Source organism: Nerophis lumbriciformis, linkage group LG32, assembly GCF_033978685.3.
Source record: "Nerophis lumbriciformis linkage group LG32, RoL_Nlum_v2.1, whole genome shotgun sequence".
Lineage (NCBI taxonomy): Eukaryota > Metazoa > Chordata > Actinopteri > Syngnathiformes > Syngnathidae > Nerophis > Nerophis lumbriciformis.
In genome coordinates this window covers 29,088,851-29,104,862 of record NC_084579.2, presented here as the reverse complement: position 1 = coordinate 29,104,862, position 16,012 = coordinate 29,088,851, and the positions used below count along the sequence as shown (strand labels likewise).

Here is a 16,012-nt window from a genome sequence, read left to right as displayed (position 1 = left end):
ATCCAAACTGTCTTGGAAGTAAGATTGATTGTCAACTAAGGGGTCGAGCACAACCCCCTGATTGGTTAATTAATAGAACAGAATCTAAAGACCTTTGTGGTTTATGACAATAAGCACCTTTGTGGACGTTGTTAAATCCAGGGAATGTTTGCAACTGGATGGGAACATAGCGGAACATTTAACAGCTCAAAAGCCAAATCTTTCCCTCAGGCCTTTGACGGAGTGAAAAACTGAACTGTAAGGAGAGTGATAATTGGCCCACTCCGGGTGAATGCTAATGACGCCATGTGTCTGCTGCGTGTGTCTGCACGGGTAAATGTTTGCGAGCAACATCGCTTTGAACATACGGGCGGGTAAAATTATTAGATTTTGTTTGCAGCCGAGGAGTTCAAATAGCATTTTAATTTGGAGTCCTGCAAATAATGGATATCTGGAAGGCATGATTTCAATTTGGCGGGAGAGGTACACTGTAGGCTTTTGTGGGATCTGCACACGCTGGTTGTTTATCTTTAAATTAGTTCTACTTCTGCGTAAACTTATGATTGACAAAATAGCCAAACAAAACATAACTCCAGGAAGTCCAGACGGGTTCCAACTTTTTCAGAGTATGTGCCAGGAGAGATTTGTTCCGTCTGTGCTTTGTTGACCAACATCCTGTGTTTGATATGAAATCCCCCTTAAGTAGGCCAATAGATTGTGACAAGCATACTTTGACAGCAGTGAGTAAATGTTTGTGTGCAGAATAACCAAATTCAGCATTGTTTGCTTTTTACAGACTGCAGATTAATTGATCGAGTTCTTTTTTTTCTTTCTTTCTCGCTATAACCGCTGAGACGCTACAATCCAAAGGCTTAAATCCTCGACCGGTCTTAATTAGACAACGTCAAGGCCTGCAGCCACTGCAATACACACACCTATTGACATCCAATACACAAATGTAACCAACCGATATTTACATCGATAATAATGGTACATTTGTGAGGTGTTATTTTAACTTAATGTTTTTTTGTTTAGGTCGTCAGCTCTTGTAGCTTAATAAGGTGGCCAGACAATTAGAAACAGAGCTCAGAACGATGCAAGGCACTTCCACACAATTGCAAACTACAACCACAACAACACATATACTGTTAAATTAGCGGTTTTGTCTTAAAACAATCAGCTATTTGTTGGTTTCCATTTACCGTAGCTTGTGCAGGTGTACTTAATGTTGTTATGAACTAATGCAGGGGTCGGCAACCCAAAACATTGAAAGAGCCATATTGGACCAAAAATACAAAAAACAAATCTGTCTGGAGCCGCAACAAATGAAAAGCCGTATATACCATACCATACCATACCAACTTTATTTATAAAGCCCTTTAAAAACAAGCACAGTTGAAAAACAAAGGGCTGTACACCACAAAGAAATAGAGGCAAAGGACAGACTAAAAAATAACATTTAAAACAGAAATAAAAATACACATTGAAAAAGCAAATATAAATTACCCTAAGAACAATTTGTTAGAAAAAAAACTGTTTAAAAGTTAAAAACAGTTAAAAAAGTTAAAAGCTAAAAACAGTTTAAAGTCTCATGCTGGGTTAAAAGCCAGTGAATAAAAATGGGTTTTAAAAATGGTCTTAAAAATAGCCAAAGAAGGGGCCAGTCTCACATGGAGAGGGGGATCGTTCCAGAGTTTGGGACCCGCAACAGAGAAGACAATATAAGTCTTATTATGAAGGCAACACATGTTGTACCGTATTTTCCGCACTATAAGGCGCACCGGATTATTAGCCGCACCTTCTATGAATTACATATTTCATAATTTTGTCCACCAATAAGCCGCCCCGGACTAAAAGCCGCGCCTACGCTGCGCTAAAGTGAATGTCAAAAAAACGCTGCGCTAAAGTGAATGTCAAAAAAACAGTCAGATAGTTCAGTCAAACTTTAATAATATATTGAAAACCAGCGTTCTAACAACTCTGTCCCAAAATGTACAAATGTGCAATCACAAACATAGTAAAATTCAAAATGGTGTAGAGCAATAGCAACATACCGGTAATGTTGCTCGAACGTTAATGTCACAACACACAAAATAAACATAGCGCTCACCTTCTGAAGTTATTCTTCATTCGTAAATCCTTCGAATTCTTCGTCTTCGGTGTCCGAATTGAAAAGTTGCGCTAGCGTGGGATCCAAAATGGCCGGTTCCGTCTCGTAGAAGTCATCGGGAGTCAGTGTCGCTGTTGTTCTGTGAATCCTGCCTTCCGGAAAGCTCGGACCACAGTTGTGACCGAAATATCTGCCCAAGCATTTACGATCCACTGGCAGATGTTGGCGTATGTCGTCCGAGGCTGTCTGCCCGTCTTAGTGAAGGTGTGTTCGCCTTCGGAGCTGTGTGAAAAAAGCCACCCGGCCTCTTCGCGTAAACTTCCCTTAACCACTCGCTCATCTTTTCTTCATCCATCCATCCCTTCGAGTTAGCTTTTATGATGACGCCGGCTGGAAAGGTCTCTTTTGGCAAGGTCTTCCTTTTGAATATCACCATGAGTGGAAGTTAGCATGGCAAGCTAGAACCACAGTGAAGGATGACTTCTCATTCCCTGTGGAGCGAATATTCACCGTACGTGCTCCCGTTCCACAGTGCGGTTCAGTTGCTGTGAAATACGGTAGTAATCCGTGTGCGGATGGAGAGATTGCGTCTTTTTATGACCCGGATCGTTTAGTAGGAGCCATTTTGTGGTCTTTACAGATGTAAACAGGAAATGAAACGTACGGTGATATCCGCGCGTTTTTTCTTCTTCTTCCGGGGGCGGGTGAAGCGCTTCCTGTTCTATGGGGGCGGGTGAAGCGCTTCCTGTTCTATGGGGGCGGGTGCTTTCCTTGGCGGTTGCTTGCGTAGAAGAAGAAGCGCTTCCTGTTCTACCGGGAAAAAAGATGGCGGCTGTTTACCGAAGTTGCGAGACCGAAACTTTATGAAAATGAATCGTAATAAAGCGCACCGGGTTATTAGGCGCACTGTCAGCTTTTGAGAAAAATTGTGGTTTTTAGGTGCGCCTTATAGTGCGGAAAATACGGTAAGTGTCTATACTAGCCTACTATCAAAATGACTATGTGTCGCAGGCTGAAGCAAATCATCGTTTACAGAAATGTTGACATTTAATGTTTATTCTACACATTTTTACAACATTAGAAACAGCAGGTGAGATAACTCGTGGAATTGACTGGCTTTTAATGGCTAACGGTATATATGTGTGTGTGTCCAAGTTAAAGGAAATTGCAGGCTGTTTTAATAGATTTATTACAATCTTTGGCAAGCTAGGTAATGTTTGCTGTGGTCTGGAACAACATGGAACACAAACAACTATCTGAAATGCAGCCAATATTACATACAGTTAATGTGTCATGAGACATGCAAAACTAAATGATCATAAAAGTAAAGGATATTAAATGAGCTCAAATATACCTACAAATGAGGCATAATGATGCAATATGTACATACAGCTAGCCTAAATAGCACGTTAGCATTGATTAGCATGCAGTCATGCACTGACCAAATGTGCCTGATCAGCACTCCAAGAAGTCAATAACATCAACAAAGCGCACCTTTGTGCATTCACGCACAGCATGAAACCTTTGGTGGACAAAATGAGACAATGAAGGAGTGGAAGATTTTACATGTAAACAAACTGTTGCGTCACAGTCCTCACTATGGTGAGTTCAAGAACCGCCGATACTCGTAGGACAAAACGATGTTCACCAAATACTCTCATCAGTGAAGCATACACACAAACATATTAAACAGTGGGCTTTCTAACAATTGGGAAGGTTTGTGTCATGTTTGTCCTCAAACAAAAAACATACATATTTTTCCATTTTCAATCCTTTTTTAAAAATGCTCCAGGGAGCCACTAGGGCGGCACTAAAGAGCCACAAGCGGCTCGAGAGCCGCGGGTTGCTGACCCCCGAACTAATGTAAAGTGCTTCGTTCTGTATTCAGTGTAAAGATACATATCTATTTGTTGAAAAAAATCAGTGAACTGAATTCATTTAATTTAAGTTAATTTAATAATATGGATTAGTTGTGTCAAACTCAAGGCCTGGGGGCCAGATTTGGTCCGCCAAACCATTTTAAATATTCCACAAAACCCTGGAAATAATATGCATCAAAAAATTACTTTATCTCTTCTTACTAAATGTTTTTGTTTTTTAAAATTTTCCGTCAAATATACATGTGCTGCATGCAATTACATCATTTGAACTTCAATAGTATCTAATAATGTAACAAATGTAATACAATTGTACTTTCTAAATATGTTTTTTGTTTGTTAAAAATGAAAATTAATATTTAGATAGCTGCTTGACTCATGTTATCAATTAGTTATCCATTAAATTGTACAAATTGTGCAATTGTAAAATAAAAACTAAAACTAAAAACTGTAGCTCAATCTCCAGAATTTTACAGTAAAAAACAAACAAACGTGGCACTGTTTTTCCAATTACAGTGATAAACAGTCAAAACAACAACTGCATATTTTACCGTAAAAAAACAGTAGTACCGTTTTTCCATTTATAGTAATATGCTGTAAAAAAACATTGTACATTTCACAGTAAAATTTGGGCAACGAAGCTGCCAGTTTTTACCGTAAATATATTGCATCGTTTTTTAACTTAAAGTTAAGTTAAAGTACCAATGATTGTCACACACACACTAGGTGTGGTGAAATTTGTCCTCTGCATTTGACCCATCCCCTTGTTCACCCCCTGGGAGGTGAGGGGAGCAGTGGGCAGCAGCGGTGCCGCGCCCGGGAATCATTTTTGGTGATTTAACCCCCAATTCCAACCCTTGATGCTGAGTGCCAAGCAGGGAGGTAATGGGTCCCATTTTTATAGTCTTTGGTATGACTCGGCCGGGGTTTGAACTCACAACCTACCGATCTCAGGGCGGACACTCTAACCACTAGGCCACTGAGTAGTTATAAATACTTACTGTTATAAATACACCGTAAAAACAACAACTGCAGATTTTACTGTAAAAAACCCCACAAAAAACACAGTTTTTTCATTTACAGTAATATGCTGTAGAACCCATTGTACATTTTACGGTAATTTTTTGGAAACTGAGCTGTTAGTTTATTTACCGACAAATCCACAGGTATTTTTTTTACAGTCAATGTAAAAATAAAAAAAAATCACCAAATGCATTGGCAATTGTGTAATAATATGGTAATGCAATTGTTTTTAGAATTATATTCATAAAGTGTATTACTTACTGCTACAAATGACATGCCAGAACTGCTCTAATTGAAAGATTTTATTGGCCAATTCTGTGACTCCGTGAACACGTAAAGCGTATAGCCTTACTTTTTTTGTTGAGTTTAGGGATTATTGATTAGGCATACTAGCACTGTGTCGAATATAAAAGTAGCTACAATGGTGAGATCCCAAACCTCTAGTAGACGTGATCTTTGTTTCACTCATTTGCTCCTCATTTGTTTCACCCTCAAAAGCTCAGGAATTTGCATGCACGTTCGATTAATTGTCCAGCCCTAGCTGAGATAGGTTATGGGTATGTTTCAAGTTCTTCCCATGCTTCTGTGGGTTTACTCCGTGTTTTTCCTCCAAGCACTCCAAGGACATGCACATTAAGTTCATTGGAACTGTCATTGGGTGTGAACAAGAGTGTGAAAAGTTGTTTGTTTACATGTGAACGTCAATGTCATATAGGTTAACTGGGATAGGCTCCAGTTCACCTTTGACCCTAAACAGGATTCCATCCATCCATCCATCCATTTTCTACCGCTTGCAGGATTATCAATGGGAAATTAAATAGATACCAAGTGAGGGAAATAAGATGAATAACTCTAACTGACCCTTCAAAGAATGACTTATAAGATATATGGTGTGTATGGGGGAGTACGCATGACAACAAACCACACTAAAAGAACACCTCCAGACAACTACAACCCTAGACTAACACCCTCCCCCCACCACATCCCACCTCCCCGGATTGTAATTAATCGAATGTAAATAATCAAATGTACAGTATATACTTGTTCTTATGCTTTCTGAGCTCACTATGTTCACTGCTCGCTGTACATATCATACAAAGTCAGACCTACACTGTTTCAATGTCCATTTCTCAGATGATCTAATTGTTGATGACTGAAGTGCTGATATCAACCAAACCTATTAAACACATACATAATCATTATCTCTCTTAAACGGAATCATATTAGTACTTTGTTTGATTTCTTTGGTTAATCCATTCCATAATTTAGTTCCACATACTGATATGCTAAGAATCTTATGTGTTATATGTGCATACAAATTAGATTTTCCTCTAAAGTTATATATTCTTTTGTTGTACATTTTTGGGTACAGGTTATAGTTTGACTTGTACATCATTTTAGCTGTTTTCAAAGGCATTAAGTCGTTGAATTTCAATATTTTTAATACAAAAAATAAAGGGTATGATCTCTATATTCAACATTAATGTATTATTTGAATTGATCTCTTGTAACACTGTTAGTGTTATTCAGTTGACCAATTGTCTTAGCCCAATGCGGCCCCCAAGTCAAAAAGTTTGGACACCCCTGATTTCGTGGTTTGCTGAAGAATCACTTAATTAAACATTGCAATTACACGACTCAAGCCGTTATCAAAGGTTTATCAGCTTTCAAAGGAAATCGGTACAATCCGACTACTGTAAGCCAAAACCGTCTCCAAAATAAACAATTAACACCAATAGAATTGTCTTACTCTGTCATGTCTATCACTCAACCGAATGTTCCTCACATTCTGCGCAGAGAAAGCTGCATGTAACAATGAAAAAACAAAATATTTCAGAACAATGTAGGGTTGTGCGGTGTATCGGTATTAGTATAGTACTGCGATACTAATGAATCATATTCGGTACTATACCGCCTCTGAAAAGTACCGCTTCACTACACACCGTAGCTCACCGGTGTCAAAATGTAAACAAACGCCATGGGTGGATCGACACCTAACATCCACTGTAATGATACCAAGTACAACAGCGTATGTAGTCGATACTACGATAATTACATCAATATTTTTTTTAAATATGTATATTTTTTTAATAAACTCAGGAAATATGTCCCTGGACACATGTGGACTTTGAATATGACCAATGAATGATCCTGTAACTACTTGGTATCGGATTGATACCCAAATTTGTGGTATCATCCAAAACGAATGTATAGTATCAAACTACAGAAGAATAAGTGATCATTACATTTTAACAGAAGTGTAGATAAAACATGTTAAAACAGAAAGTAAGCAGATTAACAGTAAATGAACAAGTAGATTAATAATTCATTTTCAACCACTTGTCCTTAATAATGTTGACAAAATAATAGAATGATAAATGATAAATACGTCAGCAGACTAATTAGGAGTCTTTGTTTGTTTACTTACTACTAAAAGACAAGTTGTCTTGTATGTTCACTATTTTATTTAAGGACAAACTTGCAATAAGAAACGTATTTTTAATGTACCCTAAGATTTTTTTGTTAAAATAAAGCCAATAATGCAATTTTTTGTGGTCCCTTTTATTTAGAAAAGTACCGAAAAGTATCAAAATATTAGTATCGGGACAACACTAGTACAATGTTTATTTGACTTTTACATGCAATATTTTAATTTGGTTTATTATCTAAGTACCGTGTTTGATTTTCCTATATTCAAACACAGTGGCCAAAACTATGAAGTCTACCTCTGCCTTGTTTTTAATGAATATTTAGGCCTACTATGCTACCGTGTTTTAATGTTGCTCATTATGGTGGCACTTGAAAAGCCAAGTGTTTTCTTCTGAGGCGGCACTTGGTGAAAAGAGTTTTGAGAACCTGCACTGCTGTAGTAAATTAAATGATTTACAGTTTTTTTCCAATGGCTCACACTAAATTTTGAATGTTCACACAGTTAACAAAAGTCTACACAGAGTAAGCAAAACCACTGTGCAGATGTGCCTAATATATTAGGCATACATATAATATAATATAATATAATATATATATATATATATATATATAATATAATATAATATACGGTAATATAATATAATATAATATAATATAATATATATATGTTTATAATATATAATATATTAGGCATAGACTCTGCTTCACAGTTTTTGCGAAAAATTACACACAATGCTTTACACATATCTTCCCATCTTGCACACAGATAAGGATTGTGATACACACATTTTCACACTTTACACACTCACTGGGATTGTGATACACACATCTTTATCTCCAGATGTTTTTTCAAACCTTTTTATTTGTCTCAGATTTTAATTTGTACCACATGTCATTGTTGACTACTGTGATATGTTACTTTACCTGACTGTGGTAAACATAAATATGTGCAGTTTGCAGCATCATTGCTGAGCAGTTCTTGAAAAGATTACAGGATATTTTTACTTTCTCTTTAGGTCCTTTAGACGTTTCGGCCCACTTCAAATTAAACAATGACAATTGCTATGGATTTGCCAATATAGTTTGTCAAGTTACAGTAATCATTCACTACATATGCTAAAAACATGTGATTTCTTATAGTAAAATAAGGGTTTTTACAAATGTGTTTTGTATTTATCACTGTTCTGGGTAACTCACTCCAATAGTGTCTTATCATTCGAAGTCTGTGTGAGTGAGATGACAATAAAACTGCATTTTTACAAATGCTTGCTTTATTTTGACAAAATGGGCATATGTTTTGACCGAAGTGTGTCATTTTGCAAATAATCTAGGAATTAAGAAAATTGAATGTGGTGTTTGGAAAAGTGTGTATATCCTTTTGAAAAAAAATGGTGTGTAAGCAAATAGCGTTGCATGTATACCCACACTAATGGGATTCCCTTACTCGGTGCTTCCTCCCCCTTCTGCAACTTTGTGGATACCCCCCTGTTATAAACACACACCCACACACACACACACACCCCCAGACATATATGCAAGGAAAGCATAGTGCTGGAATCTGCAAAGCTCCGCATCAATGGAGGCGTCCCACTCTTTTTTTCCTTTTTTTTTGGGGGGGAGCATCTCATAAAGCTGCACAGTCCGAGAAAATAACTCGCACATCTGCTATAAAGTCAACCCTATAGTATCACAACACACACACACACTATAAGTCAAACAAACACAAAGCAGGCAGGCTATGAGCACATGAACCCTCCTGTGGGAACAAATATGTGCATATCCTGGGTGCACACTTGCATAAACAAATGTGACATGCACTACCTTGCTCTTCCAATAGCAGAAATAAAACACACACACACTAACAACCACGCACACACACACACTCACAGGGAGTAGAAGATGCTAATTGTCCAAAATGTCACTACCACTTTGTGCGATGCTTCAACATGCTGCAGCTTATATCTATGGTGATGCTGATGGGAGATTGTCGTACTCTCTCCTCCATGTCAGGACGCCACTGAGTCACACATACCACATCTCTCCTCCACTCTTCCTCCTCCGGTCCCCGCTGGTGTTTGCTTTTTACTCCCCGCCTCGGTGTCGCCGCCGCCGCCTCCTTCCTCCCGTCTCTCCCTGCGTCTCGGGCGCCCGCGGAGTCGCTCCTCTTCACGTGGGGACCTCGGTAGCCATCCCTCGGAAGGTCTGAGCGCTGGCGAGTGGAAGTGAACGGACAGGAGGGGGAGCAAGACGACAAAAGTGAGCAAACAGGCAGTTATCCTCTCATGTGCTCGACCCCCTCCTCCATCGCCACAATCACCATCGCCACCCGCCTCCCTACTCCGGTCTTGCGTCTCCCCCCGTGCATCTCTCCATCCATCGTGACCTCCTCTCCGGTGTCGCCATGCGAGCCTTTGTATCGTTTTTTTTTTTTTAAGCGGGTGGAGGCGGAGCCTGAGAGCGGGTCTAATTAAAAAGCAGAGTATGTACAGCTGCAGAGGAGGAGGGGGGGGAGAGCGAGGGAAGTGGGGAGGTGAAGGGTGGAAATGAGGGGCAGGACATGGTTTTAGGGGGCGAGGGGGGGGGGGGGGGGGCGCCGTGCGAGATGGGGAAGCGCTGGCAGGACACCAAGGTCAACTGGAGAGGAATGCAGAGACGCCATGCATAGAGGGCACGGGGAGACGAGGATGGGAACAGACAAGGGGGATTATTTTACAGATATCGCCCAAATAAGCGGGACCAGTGGCAGGGAAGCGTGGCCAGCAGGACAATAGAGACACGTGAAAAAGGTGGATAGTTGGCACATTTTATGCGTATGAATGCAAATTAATTGTCCCCAAGTAGAGTATAGTACCTCAACTTACCAGCTCGGTCGGTCCTGTGAGCATACTTGCCAACATTGAGACCTCCGAATTCAGGAGATGGGGGGGTGTTGAGGTGTGTGCGTGTGTTTGTGTGTGTGTGTGTGTGTGTGAGGGGGGGGGGGGGTGTATGATTTTTAGGAACACTAATACAAAACCTCACAATAATGTCTGAATGCTAAAAACATTATGACAGACCACCTTAAAAAGCGGAATGGCATTTAACATTTTTTTACTGAATGAGACATCCAGAATGTACATGAAAATAAAAAATGTGGGATTTACAGTATTAACTATGAAGGATAAAACACTGAATATTGACAACATATGAACGTCACACCCCCTTTCCATCCACATATTTTACAATCAAGCGAAACGCAACAAAAATATGAACGCGAAGGGTAAAAGAAAAAAAACCAACCTACAATCTGATATATCTGATAGATCACTAAGCTTTTGAACTTTGTTGTAAAAATCTCCTTCCGCGTCTGTCCCTGACACCCGCATTTCAACTAATTAGATGACCATAGTAACTAATTAGATGACCATAGTAACTAATTATATTACCATAGTAACTACTGTGTCATGCAAAAGCGCAGATTCCAACCATTGAAATACTTTGTATAGTTCAAGACTTCCGGTTATTAGAAAACATCACTGCACATAATGATGGCAGCTCCACCTTCCATATTAAAGATCTAAAAAAATTATTTGGGAATATCCGGCGGGCCAGATTGAAAAGCTTAACGGGCCGCATGTGGCCCCCGGGCCTTAATTTTCCCAGTTCTGCTTTAGGGGCTCCGTAATACGAAGATTCGTATTACAAATCGTCCCCCATGGTTGCAACTGACGTATTATGGGCCCACAACAAAGCACAGATGATGGGTAGGCTCCCGCATGCTCCCGCTCCTCCATTGCTGTGTCTGTTTCACTTCCGGTTCAACTTTTGCGAGATCTTGCTAAAAGTTCTACCTGACTCCCTCATTTTCCACTTCTTAATCAGCGTTTGAACACTGCTGATTGGCATTCTCAATTCCTTGGATATCTTTTTATACCCCTTTCCTGTTTTATGCAGTTCAATTACATTTTCTCGCAGATCCTTTGACAATTCTTTTGCCTTCCCCATGACTCAGAATCCAGAAACATGTGTGCAGCACTGGATGAAAGATGCAATGGTCTGTCAGAAGCCCAGAAACTCACTGACCTTTTATACACACACATTAATTACAAACAAACATGTCACAGGTGAGGATTGGAACCTTGATTAGCCATTCAAACCTGTTTGTGTCAACTTTTGTGCATGTTATCAGATCAAAGTCACTGGGGTATGTAAACTTTTGATCAGGGTCATTTGGGTACTTTCTTTTGTCATTTTGATTTAAAAAGAGTAAACACAGTTGTTTGCCAATAAATAGGTTCACACAACCATTAAGCATGAGTGGAAGAAAAGTTTTTGTGTTATCATTCATATTCTCTGAAGAATGGCCAAGAAATCATAAATTCTCCCAGGGTATGTAAACTTATGAACACAACTGTATATTCTTTTCCATACATGCCAACCTTGAGACTTCCGATTTCGGGAGGTGGGGGTCGGGGGGGGGGGGGGGGGGGGGGGGGGTTGTGGACGTGGTTAAGAGGGGAGGAGTATATTTACAGCTAGAATTCACCAAGTCAAGTATTTCATATATATATATATGTATATATACATATATATATATATATATATATATATATCAGTGACGTGCGGTGAGGTTCATGACTGGGGAGGCACTGACTTCATCACAGTCAGATTTACAAACATATGAACCCTAAAGAGTATCTTATTCACCATTTGATTGGCAGCAGTTAACGGGTTATGTTTAAAAGCTCATACCAGCATTCTTCCCTGCTTGGCACTTAGCATCAAGGGTTGGAATTGGGGGTTAAATCACCAAAAATGATTCCAAGGCGCGGCGCCGCTGCTGCCCACTGCTCCCCTCACCTCCCAGGGGGTGATCAAGGGGATGGGTCAAATGCAGAGGACAAATTTCATTACACCTAGTATGTGTGTGACAATCATTGGTACTTTAACTTAACTTTAACTTTACACATACAAACTGTAGCACACAAAAAAGCACATTTAATAAAAAAAACGTTATTATGGTCTTACCTTTACTTTGAAATTAAGTCCATGCGCCGCAACTAAAGCCCTCACTTAAACTTTCCACGTGCAAGATTGAATCTATTTAAAAAAGTGTAACCGAGGGTTTATAAATGTGGCCTATACTGTATGAAACTACAAAATAACAAACACGGAGGCTCCAGTTTACACGAGGACCACTTTATTTACTTTCTTTCAAAAACCTCCGCAACGTGACATTACTTCCGCTCTTAGCGCCTTCAAAATAAGAGCTCAAGGCATATACTGTATAACAGCGCATAACAGGAACTTAACATCACAAAGAGGAAAGCCCATGAAAATAGGTTACAAAAGTTATTTAATAAGAAGCCAAAAAGTGCAAAAACAATAATGTTCGTGTTGGAGGAGTTGTGTCTAATGTTGTGTCCCTGCAGTCATTCACAACTCCTCCAACACCAACATTATTGTTTTTGCACTTTTTGGCTTCTTATGAAATCATTTTTAAAATAGATTCAATCTTGCACGTGGAAAGTTTAAGTGTGGGCTTTATGTTATGATTCGATGCCCGGATCATATTTTTGTTTACGTTTTTGAGGTACTTGTGTTTTTTGTTAGTTTTGGACTCCTTGAGTGCCTGTTTTGTACACCTGAGTTTGTTGCCATGGCTGCTTACTATTTTCACCTGCCGCGTGTGTTCCCGACGCGCACCTGTTTGTCATCACTGACATTATTATTTAAGCCTGCCTTCCCTGTCATTCTGTTTTGCTTCCTAGTTTGTTTTCACACAACAGATGAGGACTTTTGTTTCCTGCTCTGAACCTGCTAGCTTCCACGTTAGACTCCTTTTTACCTTCTAGCTCCCACGCTAGCTCCTTTAGTTTTTGCCTTCCGTGCTATGAGCACGTTTTTGTTTATTCCAGTATAATTTATTTCTTAAATAAATCATTTCTTACCTGCACGCTGTGTCCGAAGCCCGATCTGCATTCCTGGGAGAGCGAGCCCCGCATCACCATGCGCCCCGGTCATTACACTTTAGTTGATATAACAATTCTACGGCGGGGGTGCAGGAGGCGAGCCTCAGCCAGTACGTCTTTTGCAGCCGTTTTATGATTGCTCAGCACAAGAAATACTTTACACACATACAGTTGTTGACAAAACACACTGTACATTATATACCTCAGCTAACTAAACTATGGAAATGTATAATATAATTCATATAGCAATACAGTCTCACTGCACAGCAGGCCAGCAGTTAGCCGAGTCATTGCGCAATCCATGTTGCGGCACTGAGTGACATGCCTCCACTGGCTGCTGATCACCGCACCGTCTCTTCTCAGTATTTGAACGGCAAATGTGAAAATTCAGCGATTTTGAATAAAAATAATCTAAAACTGGTGAAGTTAAATGGAAAATAACTTTATAGTATAATCACTGGATGCATATAACAATTTAATTATTTTTTTTTCTTTTTACATTTTTTTTATTTCCATGATGGCAGGTGAGGCCCCGCCTCACCTGCCTCTAGTGACTGCACGTCACTGATATATGCACGTCACTGATATATATATATATATATATATATATATATATATATATATATATATATATATATATATATATATATATATATATATATATATATATATATATATATATATATATATAAGAAATACTTGACTTTCAGTGAATTCTAGCTATATATATATATATATATATATATATATATATGTATATAAATAAGAGAAATACTTGAATTTCAGTGTTCATTTATTTACACATATACACACACATAACACTAATTTACTCATTGTTGAGTTAAAGGTTGAATTGTCCATCCTTGTTCTATTCTCTGTCACTATTTTTCTAACCATGCTGAACACCCTCTCTGATGATGCATTCTGCTTCGTCTCTTTGTTGTGGGCGCAGTTGTGCACTGCACTCTCTAAAAGCCCTAGATGTTAATGTCGCATATGCATGTACAGTAGATGGCAGTATTGCCCTGTTTAAGAGTGTCACAACATTGCTGTTTACGGCAGACGAACTGCTTTACGGTAGACGAAAACGTGACTGCTGTTGTGTGTTGTTGCTGCGCTGGGAAGACGTTAATGAAACTGCCTAACAATAAACCCACATAAGAAACTAAGAACTCGCCCTCCATCATTCTATAGTTATAACGTGATTGGGCAGGCAGGCTGTTTATATTGTGGGAAAGCGGACGTGAAAACAGGCTGTCGACACGTCACTCAGGTCCGCCTAAATTTCGGGAGATTTTCGGGAGAAAATTTGTCCCTGGAGGTTTTCTGGAGAAGCGCTGAATTTCGGGAGTCTCCCGGAAAATCCGGGAGGGTTGGCAAGTATGCTTTTCAGATGACAATGCTGATCTTTTTTTTGGTACAATGCGACCCCAGCTCGTTGTGATTACTAAAAGATGTCCAACGTTCTCCAGGAAGCTAAATAAATTCAGTCTGTAGTTGCAAGTTGATGCTCTTGTTTGCGTAGTACTGTAATTGTGCCGCTTCACGGTATGACATCTTCTTGCAGGACTTGGTCTTCACAGATGTTCGATATCCTGCATGTAGTGGCTGTCCGTTTTTGCAAAGGCATATGTTTACCTTAATTGTGATGCTTTTGTTGACAATATTGAATCAGTCAATTTTACCAGCGCAGCATTCTCCTCTGTTTTTTTTGTCGATGTCGCTAGCATTCATGCTAGCATTTAGCTATTGGCGCGAGCAGAGCAGCAGCACCAGCTGAATGGCAGCACTGAGGACGGTGACTCCAGCTTGCTTTCACCTCAGAGTCTCCAAGACACAAAAAAGTCTCCAATATCACAGAGAAAAGTCACTAGATTTGTTGCTAGTAGCTGTTTACAAAAAAAGTCGCCAAGAAAATTCAAAGTATTCAAAAAAAGTTAATTATGTCTTCTCATTAATATAATAATTTTCAATTGTATTCCGGTCAGACAATATTTTCCGTATAGAATGGATAACATTTTTATCTGACTTGTTTCGACTGTCATCTGCGACGTGTCACAGTGGTCAGGTGACCATTTTGAAGAAGACTGCAGATGACAGTCGAAACATCCATCCATCCATTTACTACCGCTTGTCCCGTTCAGGGTCGCGGGGGTGCTGGAACCTATCTCAGCTGCATTCGGGCGGAACATTAAGTTAAAGTTAAAGTTAAAGTACCAATGATTGTCACACACACACCTTGAGACCTCCAAATTCGGAAGATTTTGGGGAGGGGGGGGGAGAGAGAGTTTATTCATAGCTAGAATTCACTTAAATTCAAGTATTTCTATATATATATATATATATATGTATATGTATATATATATATATATATATATATATATATATATATATATATATATATATATATATATATATATATATATATATATATATATATATGTCTTAATAAGGTTATCCAAAAAATAGTGCTCGATACCGTAGTAGAGCGCAATATATGTATGTGTGGGAAAAAAATCACAAGACTATTTCATCTCTACAGGTCTGTTTCATGAGGGGTTCCCTCAATCATCAAGAGATTTTAATGGGAGCATTCACATACCATGGTTTATATAGGGCACAGAGTGGCTGGGTACAGGCTG

At 39.2% G+C, this 16,012-nt stretch overlaps 1 protein-coding gene across 3 annotated transcripts in view; it reads right to left on the bottom strand.

The window, feature by feature from the left end:
• The window catches only part of LOC133574940 (uncharacterized), a 166,761-nt gene extending 156,950 nt beyond the window's left edge, over nt 1-9,811 (bottom strand). For all 3 annotated transcript variants that reach the window (XM_061927304.2, XM_061927305.2, XM_061927306.2), the window contains exon 1: nt 9,452-9,811. The gene's annotated coding sequence lies outside the window, so the exon portion shown is untranslated. The remainder of the gene's footprint in view (nt 1-9,451) is intronic.
• Nucleotides 9,812-16,012: the final 6,201 nt, after the last annotated feature.